The sequence below is a fragment of the Globicephala melas genome, chromosome 2 (assembly GCF_963455315.2).
Source record: "Globicephala melas chromosome 2, mGloMel1.2, whole genome shotgun sequence".
Classification (NCBI taxonomy): Eukaryota; Metazoa; Chordata; class Mammalia; order Artiodactyla; family Delphinidae; genus Globicephala; species Globicephala melas.
In genome coordinates, this window is record NC_083315.2 from 109,969,233 (window position 1) to 109,979,163 (window position 9,931).

Here is a 9,931-nt window from a genome sequence, read left to right on the forward strand (position 1 = left end):
AAATCATTACCCTATGTATCCTACTTATAGTGATTGTAATTTATAGAAGTCAGTTGTCAGTAACTATAAAGCCAGCTGGTATTATGTCCACCCTCGTTTCTTCTCTTGCTTTTCTTTTTTCTGTTCTCTGTTAGTTCCTTTCTTATTTCTCTTTTGCCATACCTTTCTTCTCCTTTTCAAGTTTCACTCTCTCTCTTTTCATCTTCTCATCATCTTCCTTATTTCTAGTCCTATTTTTAGCTCCCTTTCTTCATCTAGTCAAACACATGTTTTTGTGAGGAACTATCACAACTTTTTTTAAAGTTAACCTTCATTAACTAAGCGTTCCTTTTAAACTGGAGAGAGACAAAGACAGATTGATGGAGAGAATTGTTTTCTGATTTTTTAAACCTAAAGCGTGCTATATAATGAGAATATACAAAAGAGTACTACTTTAAGTCATTTTATGAGTAGTATATAAGGGATACATCCAGGGTTGGTGGTGCCTAAAGCTAAATAGTACAAAATTAAGTATGAGAGTAAATAATTACTTTTAACAAAAGCAATCAAAACAGACTGAAAAAATTTTAAAGATTACAAATACTATATACATCTCAAATACCAGAAAAATAATGTAATATTTTTGTGAATTAACTATGTGACACACCTCTATGATAATTTCCCACCCCCCCATCCTTTGGCTTCATATTCTTCGACTCCTTCTTCAAATGGCAATGAGTTTACAATATTCCCTGTAGAAAGAATAATAGTCCAGCTACAAGTTTGTGCCCTAAAACAGGAACATGAAATAAGTCCTATCTCATGCAATTCCTATTAATAAAGAACAAAATGAGTAGTACATTTGCAACTGCCTCTGCTCCATTATCAAATACGTTCCTGACAAGAGAAAAACTCCATTTTGATTGGAGTCTGATTGGAGTGAGTAACAAATCCTATAACTTTTCACATATGATGATTGGAAGAATTTTCCTAAGATCAGTTCTAGTCGATACATTTCCAGCATATTTGTCCTCCACTACCCACATATTACTAGTGGAAGCCTTCCATGATAATTCCAAGCAGAGGGGAAACGTTGCAGGCTTAGAGAAAGGGCACGGAAGGACTCTGAACAGTGCTTACTCATCTAATTAATATTTCAAAGAAAGTTGATAGCAAGAAATTGTACTGTCCTGATGATTTACTGAAAATAGTTTACCAGGAGCAACACGCTACTGAGAATCTACTAAACTTCTCAAAAAGCAAACCATTTTCATTCTGAGGAAGGTTTTATTTTTTACATTTTTTTAGAAACTGCTTTTTTTCTGTCAACCTATTTCCATTTTAAGAGTTTGTAGAAGAACAGCTTAAGACCACTCAGTGGCTGTTCCTACTCACTCAGTGGCCTGAGCAGTGGGAGCTGCAGACCAGTCTTCAGTGGGGAACTGCTGAGTAGGCACAGAGGGCACCTGCACACCTTCAGACCAGTCTGCCACTTCAGGTTGGGCAGCAGTGAACTCAGGAGCTAGAGCGGTCCATTCACCCTGAAATTCCTCCTTGGTCACAGCCTTCTCAGCTGCCGCCTGCTCTTCCTTTTCAATCTCTTCAGGATCTCTGTAGAAGTAGAGATCAGACATGACCTCCCATGGTTGTTCACAGAAGATGGTGCCACGCATGCGCAGAACTTCCCAGGCAAGCATGCACCACATCAAGCCCACTGAGTGAGCTCCCTTGTTGTTGCTTGGGATGGCAATGTCCACATAACACAGAGGAGAGTCTGTGTTACACAGAGCAATGGTAGGCAGGTTAATGTAAGAGGCCTCTGTGAGAGGCTGGTGGTCAGCCCTGGGATCAGTAATCACCAGAAATCTTGGCTCCCGGAAGGCTTCCTGGATATGGTTCGTGAAGGTTCCAGGAGTGAAGCGGCCAGCAATAGGAGTGGCTCCAATGGCAGCAGCAAACTTCAGCTCAGCTCACTCGCCAGTATTCCTGGAGGATATGACACTGACATCAGCTAGGTTTTCAATGGCAACAATGGCATGAGCTGCCAACAGAAGCTTCTCCCAGGTTCTCTTCAGATTTATGATGTAGATGCCATCACTTTTCCTTTTGTAGATGTACTGTTCCATTTGGAAGTCAAGGTTGGTGCTACCAAAGTGGATTTCTGCTGCAAGCAATATGAAGACATCCTCCTCCTTCATTTGCAGGACATCAAGGGCTCCAAACATTGTGAACGTTTCCATTTAAGTTACGACGGGAATCCAGAACAATGCCGTATGGACCCCTGTCTGGGTAGTGGGGAAAGGAACAAGTTTTTGTTTTTAGTGGTGTTCTGATGTCAGCAAGATTTGGGAAAACAGTCTCCAGTAATACCAGGTTAACAAACTTTGCCTATTTCCCCCCTTTCCTTTGAAAATCCTGCTGACAGGTAACAATTATCAATTAGTGCACACCAAACTCTAAATAACTGAGAAGAGCATTTCTCAGTCTGTGTTCCTTGGAACACTAGTTTCCAGCAATGTTAGTCATGTTATATGAAATGCTGCACGCTCTCTCTTCTTTGAGTGTCAAAAGACATATTTGTATGTTAAAGACTCAGTGAATTTTGCATAGATAAGCCTATTTAACATTGTTTAACGAAGTTTTTCCCAAATGTGTATGACTGTGGAATCACACACACACACACACACACACACACACACACACACTTACTTGTGGGGTTAGGGGGGCAGCTAGTGAAATAGCTAAAAGAGTATTCTGTAGTTTGGAAAATGCCCTCTCCCAAAGAAATCAAAACCAGAGCTAAAAGAATGAGACTTCAAGCCTAGAATTTTAGGCGAATGGAGACAGTAGGCATTTTATAGCTCCTAAAATCATATCAGTAGGCAGTCATTTGTCATTATTCAATATAAAGACCCTGATCAAGGCTATTGCTATGTCAGTAATTGTAAAAGGATATGTCCAGTAGTTCAGTCCATCTGATTTCCCAGGCCTTGTAAATATCTGCTTCAATGTGGTACACAGAAAAGCTGTAGCAGATTGGGCATATTTTGAGCCACAGGCAAAATATTCTAAGTTCAAGCATTTATTGAATTTTACTTGCCAGTTTTCATGGCATGTGTGATATTTTTAGCTGACTAGTGATAGTCATTCAATCCAACAATATTACACATTTTATATGAGAAATGAGCTAGTATATTGACAAAGACTCTCTCCTTGACCAAACTTTAGTCAGGCTCCCCAGAACTCTCTTCTTATGTAGGTCTAGACCTTTGGACTTCCCTGTCTATCTTTATATCACCCAATTTTAGCAAAAACCCTGTTTAGTCAGTTTTGCAGGAATCTCCACCGTCAATATCTGATCAAATTCCTTATTCCGCCATCTTCCCCCAGGGGATATCTGATCACCCTGGCCTACCTTCAGCAAGAATCCTATAAATCAGTGTAGCCAAAATTCTCCCTTACCTTGATGTTTCCTCTAAGTAAATTTCCATCTACTGACCCCCACCCTGCTCCTTGGTTATAAATCTCCACTTCCGCATATTGTTTTTAGAATTGAGCCCAGTTCTATATTGCGGTCTCTTTTCCCATATTGCGGTCTCTTTTCCCATATTGCAGTAGTTCCTGAATAAAATCTGTTTCTACTGCCTTAAGTACTCTCCATCTCTGGTTTTTCCTTGACAATATGCAAGATTGTAATCATTAGTTTGCAGCAAAAAGTAAAGAACACTTGCATTAACTTGGGAAGGCCTTATTAAAAGTACTAGAGTATGTTGAAAAATTAGACTGACAGCTTTGAAACACAAAGTCCTCTGTTTATCCATAAAACAGCTATATGATTGCCACCCGCAATTCTAAGCTTCCTTTATGAGTGAACCTCTGTCTGCCCCTTTAGAGAGTGAGAAAAGGGCTCAGACTCCAGACCCGTTCAATTTTTGGCTCCTCTGCTCAGACTGCCAATTAGAGCATCTTGTGATATGGACATCTGTCCACTGGACTGAGACCAGCTCATTTCACAAAGCAGTTGTCAAATGATAGCAACTTTCTGTGACAACCTGTGTTGGATTCAGACCCATGCCCTTGGAGGTTATGTGGCTTCCTCTCCTATCTCTAAATCCTTTAAATGCCCAGAACTTAGGCACACTAATTTTCAAAGCTAACTAACTATAAAATCAGAGTCATCCTCATTTCCCTTAATTCATGGAAATTTTACTGGTGCTTGCATTTATTGTAGAAAAATGATCTCCTCAGCAAATTTTTATTCTTGAAAATCTTGGCATTATTTCAAGTCATTTTGAAAGAAATGTATATGTTTAACATTGTTTCAGTGAGTGCTTTTTGAGCACCTACTACCTGTTAGGCAGTGTGAAAATGCTACCAGTTTCCCTTTTTGTTCCTGAATATATCTACTGAATAGCTGAGAAATTCATTTTAGCTCTTCACTATGACTAGTTTTTTTGTTTTTCTTTTGTTTGTTTTTGTTTTTAATTTAGTACAGTGCAGGATAAGAGGAGCAAAAAGTTTTATAAGGGGAAAGGTAATGTTTGAAATTATATTAGTTTGAATTTAGTTTAGTTCCTCAAATATATATAATTACTTTGAAGAGGAAAAATCATAAGAATAACTTTATTGTTATATTTTTGCCAGTGGGTGTGTGAAGTGATTTAACTTACAGGTAATGATTATGTAATTGTATTGATACAGGGCATACAGCCTACCAAGCTTAGTGAGTCATCCAAACTGACAAGAGGAGGTGTAAAAATTCTGCCTGCTTCTTTTCTGTTTCATATCCCTGTCTTTACAAAGGAGAGAAGTCTTTCTCACAAGTGAGGGAGGGCGGTGGTAAGTGAGGCATCAAAGCTCCAAGATCACAGATATAAATGCATCAAGACAATGTGTCAATTTCTTGTGGTATAATTTAAAAATTAATTGGGTGGTGGTGAAACTACCCAGCCCAAATGATGACTGTGCCGTAAGAGATACAATTCAAATGGCTGTCAAAAGCTACCTACCATTCAGAAATGAAGTTCTAAACTTTACAGAGCGGAATTAAGAGACAAATTAATCTCACTGAACTGTTCCATGTTGTTTGTCCCTGTTTTACCTCTTTAGGACACATTTGTTGCATAAACCCAACCATGTATTTGGACAGGAAAAAGCAACACAAAATATGAAGGTCTAGTGATAGCACTGTATCCTGAAGTAATTAAAATTTCTATTTTTGCAGCCAATGGCCCCTGTAGCCATAGCTGATTAAAAGTACAAAAATTTAGATCTGGAGAATAATTGTGCCAAGGACAATGCTTGACCAAATGTAATTAGCTGAATTTAGATAAATTCTCAATCTGGCTTTCTCTAACTTGAATAGAAAAATCACACACTTCATTGAACATGAATAGATTTGAAAATGAACATTTGGATTATATGTGAGGATATTTTTCCCAGAATAATAGGCCCAAGATTTTTCGATATGCTAAGTGGAAACTCTCTGTTGACCCAAAGACTAGATCAGCCTTCTGTTTTTACTCTGTAGTTCTATTTGCTGATTTTTGTTAATATTTATCATAAGAGAAATAGGAGGCAAGGGAAAGCAGGAGAATAACAGATCCAGTTAAATCCTTACTCTTTGTTTTTTCAATGCTTCTTGTTCTTTTTCCTAGAGAGAATTAGAGATAAATGGTATGGTATTATATTTGCTCAGATAGCAATACAAAAATGCCTATTTCCATCATTTTCAGTAATAGACTTTCAAGCTATATTTTCCTCAAACTTGATCCTCATTATTCCAGTAATATTTAAGCTATTAATTTCTCCAGAGAGTGCTTTTTGAAAATGGTAAATTATAAGACAAATCCCCAAATTACATTTTCTTTAATTTACAGTATTGTTCAAGCTCTACTGTTAGCATAAATGAATAGTCTGAGCTGCAGTCTGAAATAAAGCCTTGCACGTTAAACAGTTGGCTTGGAAACGGAAACATTAAGAATATGATTGAAATTTTTTACAGAAGATGAAGTAACAGCATGCGTAAAAGCTCATTTATGATAATTCTAACATTTCTGCTAGAGTTATATAAAAGTAACAACATTTACCAAAAGAAAAAGAAAAGGAAGAAAGAAAGAAAGGTGAATTGTTTCACTTCTAACCAATTGCAATGATATCAATTTTGCCCTTAGTGAAAAGTGATTTTCACAGTTATATACATTTCATTTTTTTCTAAGTTGTAAGTTTACCCTCTTGAAGGAAGAAAAAAGGCTTTTCAAAACAGAAGTCAATTGAAGCAAAAGTTGTCGTGTTTGATGTCTAAAATGCAGTTATATTACAAACACGCTAAAATAGCAATAAATACAGTCAAAGAACATGTTACCCTGAAAGACATTGAGGTCTACAAAGGTCTAGAAACATCAGTACATTTATCTTATTATAAAAAGACATTAATTATGCTAATGTGCAATGAAATCATGTGAAATTTCTCTCAGAATCTAAAGGTATATCTATATATCTATATATAGATATATATATAATTTTTTTTTAATTTTTATTTTTTGCAGTACCCAGGCCTCTCACTGTTGTGGCCTCTCCCGTTGCGGAGCACGGGCTCCGGACGCGCAGGCTCAGAGGCCATGGCTCACGGACCCAGCCTCTCCGCGGCATGTGGGATCTTCCCGGACCGGGGCGCGAACCCGTGTCCCCTGCATCGGCAGGCGGACTCTCAACCACTGCGCCACCAGGGAAGCCCTAAAGGTATATTTTAAATCACTTATTTAGGCAATCTCGTTTCACCCTAGTAGTTATATCTGTTTGCTTTATTTTTGTTTTTCCTTTGTTAGGGGTGGGGTCTTGAGAAAGGAAGATAGAAAATACTTTTTATAAAATTATGAAGAAAGCTGGTCTTCTTAAAGATATTGATAATCTGATGAATTGCCAATGATAACCATCTGAGGTCTAAGCAAGCATTTGTAATTCTTCAAGTGAAAAACTTTAAATTCACTCAGAGACTAAGAAAATCACTTCCTCCATCTAGTGGTAACTGATTGCAATTTCTCCCTAATTCTAAAACACATTTCAGCTTCTTAAAAATGTCATTTTGTTCTTATACCCATGCTTGTGTCAGATCATTGTATTTATGCGGAAAATTAAGCTAAATTTTGTTAGTTTTCTGAAAGACTTTACTACCGTCTGAAGAGATGTGGCATTACTATCTGCAATATTTCACCCTTAAGCCAAAATAAGTAAAGCATAGTCCCTGTTTACAATGTAGTCAGGGAGACCTGACATATATGTATAAAGGGGGGGGGGGAATGGATAAAAGAGAGCACTTACTAATTATCAAATGAGTGATAAAGGCAGATACTATTGTACAAGAACTCTGAGGAAGGTGTGGTTTTTGATGGTCACCATTGATTGGAAAAGGCTTTTCATCATGGGATGACGGAATACATGGAACTGAAATGGCCTTCAAAGAGATAGTAGGAATTACATAACCAGTTAATAGGCAAATTTTAAGGGTTTTGAACAGAAAACTGACATATTGAGCTTTGGGAAGATCCTCTGGCATTGGTGTGTAGGATAGTTTGATGTGGGCAGAGAACTTATTATATATATTTGAACCCATATTTTCCCCCAGCACAAGCAATACTAAGACATCTGCTGCCCTGGTTACATGGTACTTTGTTCCTCACCTCTCTGGGCACATAATACTTCCTTATGAGATGTTATAAGTCTAGAATTAGCTCTATGATAATTTAGACTCATATAAGTGATCCCTTCAAAAAATATTCATAAGCATGTCTAAAATGTAGGTTTAGTAAGTATATCTTCCTCAACACTGATGTCCATTCCAACTGCATTTATATTTGGGATTCAGACCTCACAATGATAGTAGTAATCATTAAAATTTCCATTTGTTGAGGATAATATGCCAGGCACTAAGTTAGGTGCATTTGTTCAGTGAATACTTACTGAGTGCTTATTATGTGCCAGGTAGTTTGTTAGTAATTCTTAGGATAATCTAATGAGTTAGTTATATTCCTCCAATTTTACAGATGAGAAAACTAAAGATTAAAGGAGTTAAGTATCATTCCCATAGTTGATAGCTAGTATATCTTTGATTTCAACCCAGATCTCTCTGATTCAGTAAGATGTGTCAGAGGTGGAACTGAAGAAGTATTTGGCCAGGATGCAAGATTTCTGAATGCCTGTATCTCATTCTTTCATAGCAATACCTTTCTTTTCCCTCCCCTTCCCTCCATCCAAACTACCCTAGCCCCCTTGCAAGGGTTATAGACACAGAGTCCAAAGCCAGGTAAATGTGACTTCCTTATTACTATAAAACTTTTGTCCAAAGCCTCAGAGTATGAACTAAGCAGGAACCAGTAACCACATCCCTTTTCATAGCTTGGTGTTTCTCAAACTCTCTTCCTAAGAAACAGTTTAAAAGATGTTATTTCATTTGCCATTTTAAAGTATCCTGTGACCAAAAATATCATGGAATTACTGAATTGTATATTTTCTTCTTGGTGTTTAAAAATACACATTAACAGATTAAGAACTGAGAAGTCCCACAGGAAAACAAAGATTGGGTAAGTCTGCTAGAGACAGTTTTTCTCAAATTTGTTTGACCAAGAATTCTCTTACCATAAAACTAATAACACACTGCAGAACAGTGTCCCATGGCCCAGCTATCACAATGACAGACTTAAGCAAGCTAAAAATATGCTAAAAATTAATCCCCTCCGATCTTCCACTGGAATTAATGTAGCTCCTTCAGCACCTATAAAATTGAATTTCTCTGACCCCAAACATTTCATGTGCTCACTTCTCGTAAATGCCAGTGATGCAGCATGGTGCATAAAGAATATGATTGCAAGCCTCACACTCACAAAAAAAATTACAAAACACACTTCCAGAGTAAATATGACCACTGCTTCAGCAATTTACAGTGCAAGAATCAATTACTTTTAAATAGCATTCCCCAAACAAAACCAATGCAATCAAATCAGGAAATACTGAAATCTAGAACCATGTGATTCTTAACCAGCCATAAACTGTAACAAAGAAAACAGAAGAGAGGAAAAGAAAAAAAGCTTCTTGGTTTCAGCTTCACTAGGATGCCAGTCAATCCATGTCACTTGTCTCAAGTCTCCCATCTGTGAACTTAAATTTCACTTGGGAGAAAGAGCCCATGAGGTTAACTCTGACCCTAGAATTCCATATCCTGAGGGGAAAGGGGAGCAGATGGGAAATCCATCATTTATGCACACTGCTGCACTGCTACTCTCAGAGAGTACTTGAAACACTCCTGTTTTCTTTCAAATTTTAGAAATTGCATTTTGGGCACTACCACTCATAAAGTCTTCTCTGAAGCCCCATGCTCCACCTAGCATCTATCCTGTATATCTAAAACCTCAAATTTTCTCTTTCTACCTCTCCTTGGTCCCTGCATTCCTAGCACCCGAGTCTGAATTGACAGTGGTCTCCCTCTAGGAAACAGCTTCTGTGCTTTCTTATGAGCAAAGAGCACCACATTTATATCATGCAGTTCACACAGTCCTAATCTCCTGTACTTCCTCCTGTGTTTCTTCTCCTCAGTGAGATCCCACAATATGATGGCCTAGGGCTGCCAAGATGCTGCTGCCCCTGCCTTCTCCTCTTAAATTCCTCAGGCCAGTCCTTCCATCTTCCTAGCAGAGGAAGCCCTTTTTTTCCCCCACATTTGCCCCAGCTGAAAAGAATCGCTCAACAGTTTTCTGAACTGGACCTGCTGGTGGTGATGCAGCTTAAAGCGTCTACTGATATATAATATCCATGTGCTCATAATACAACCTAGACCTGAATTGCTGTTTTCACCTGAAGTCCATAACAGAAGTCATCTGGAGAAAGCAGATAGATCCCCCAAAAATGAAAGAGAGAAGCCTAAGACGAACTTCACGCTTTCAAGCTTATGAAAATATTT

The 9,931-nt window shown here is 37.9% G+C and overlaps 1 pseudogene; it reads right to left on the bottom strand.

The window, feature by feature from the left end:
• Positions 1-1,343: 1,343 nt before the first annotated feature.
• Positions 1,344-2,204, bottom strand: LOC115851998 (small ribosomal subunit protein uS2 pseudogene; annotated as a pseudogene).
• Positions 2,205-9,931: the final 7,727 nt, after the last annotated feature.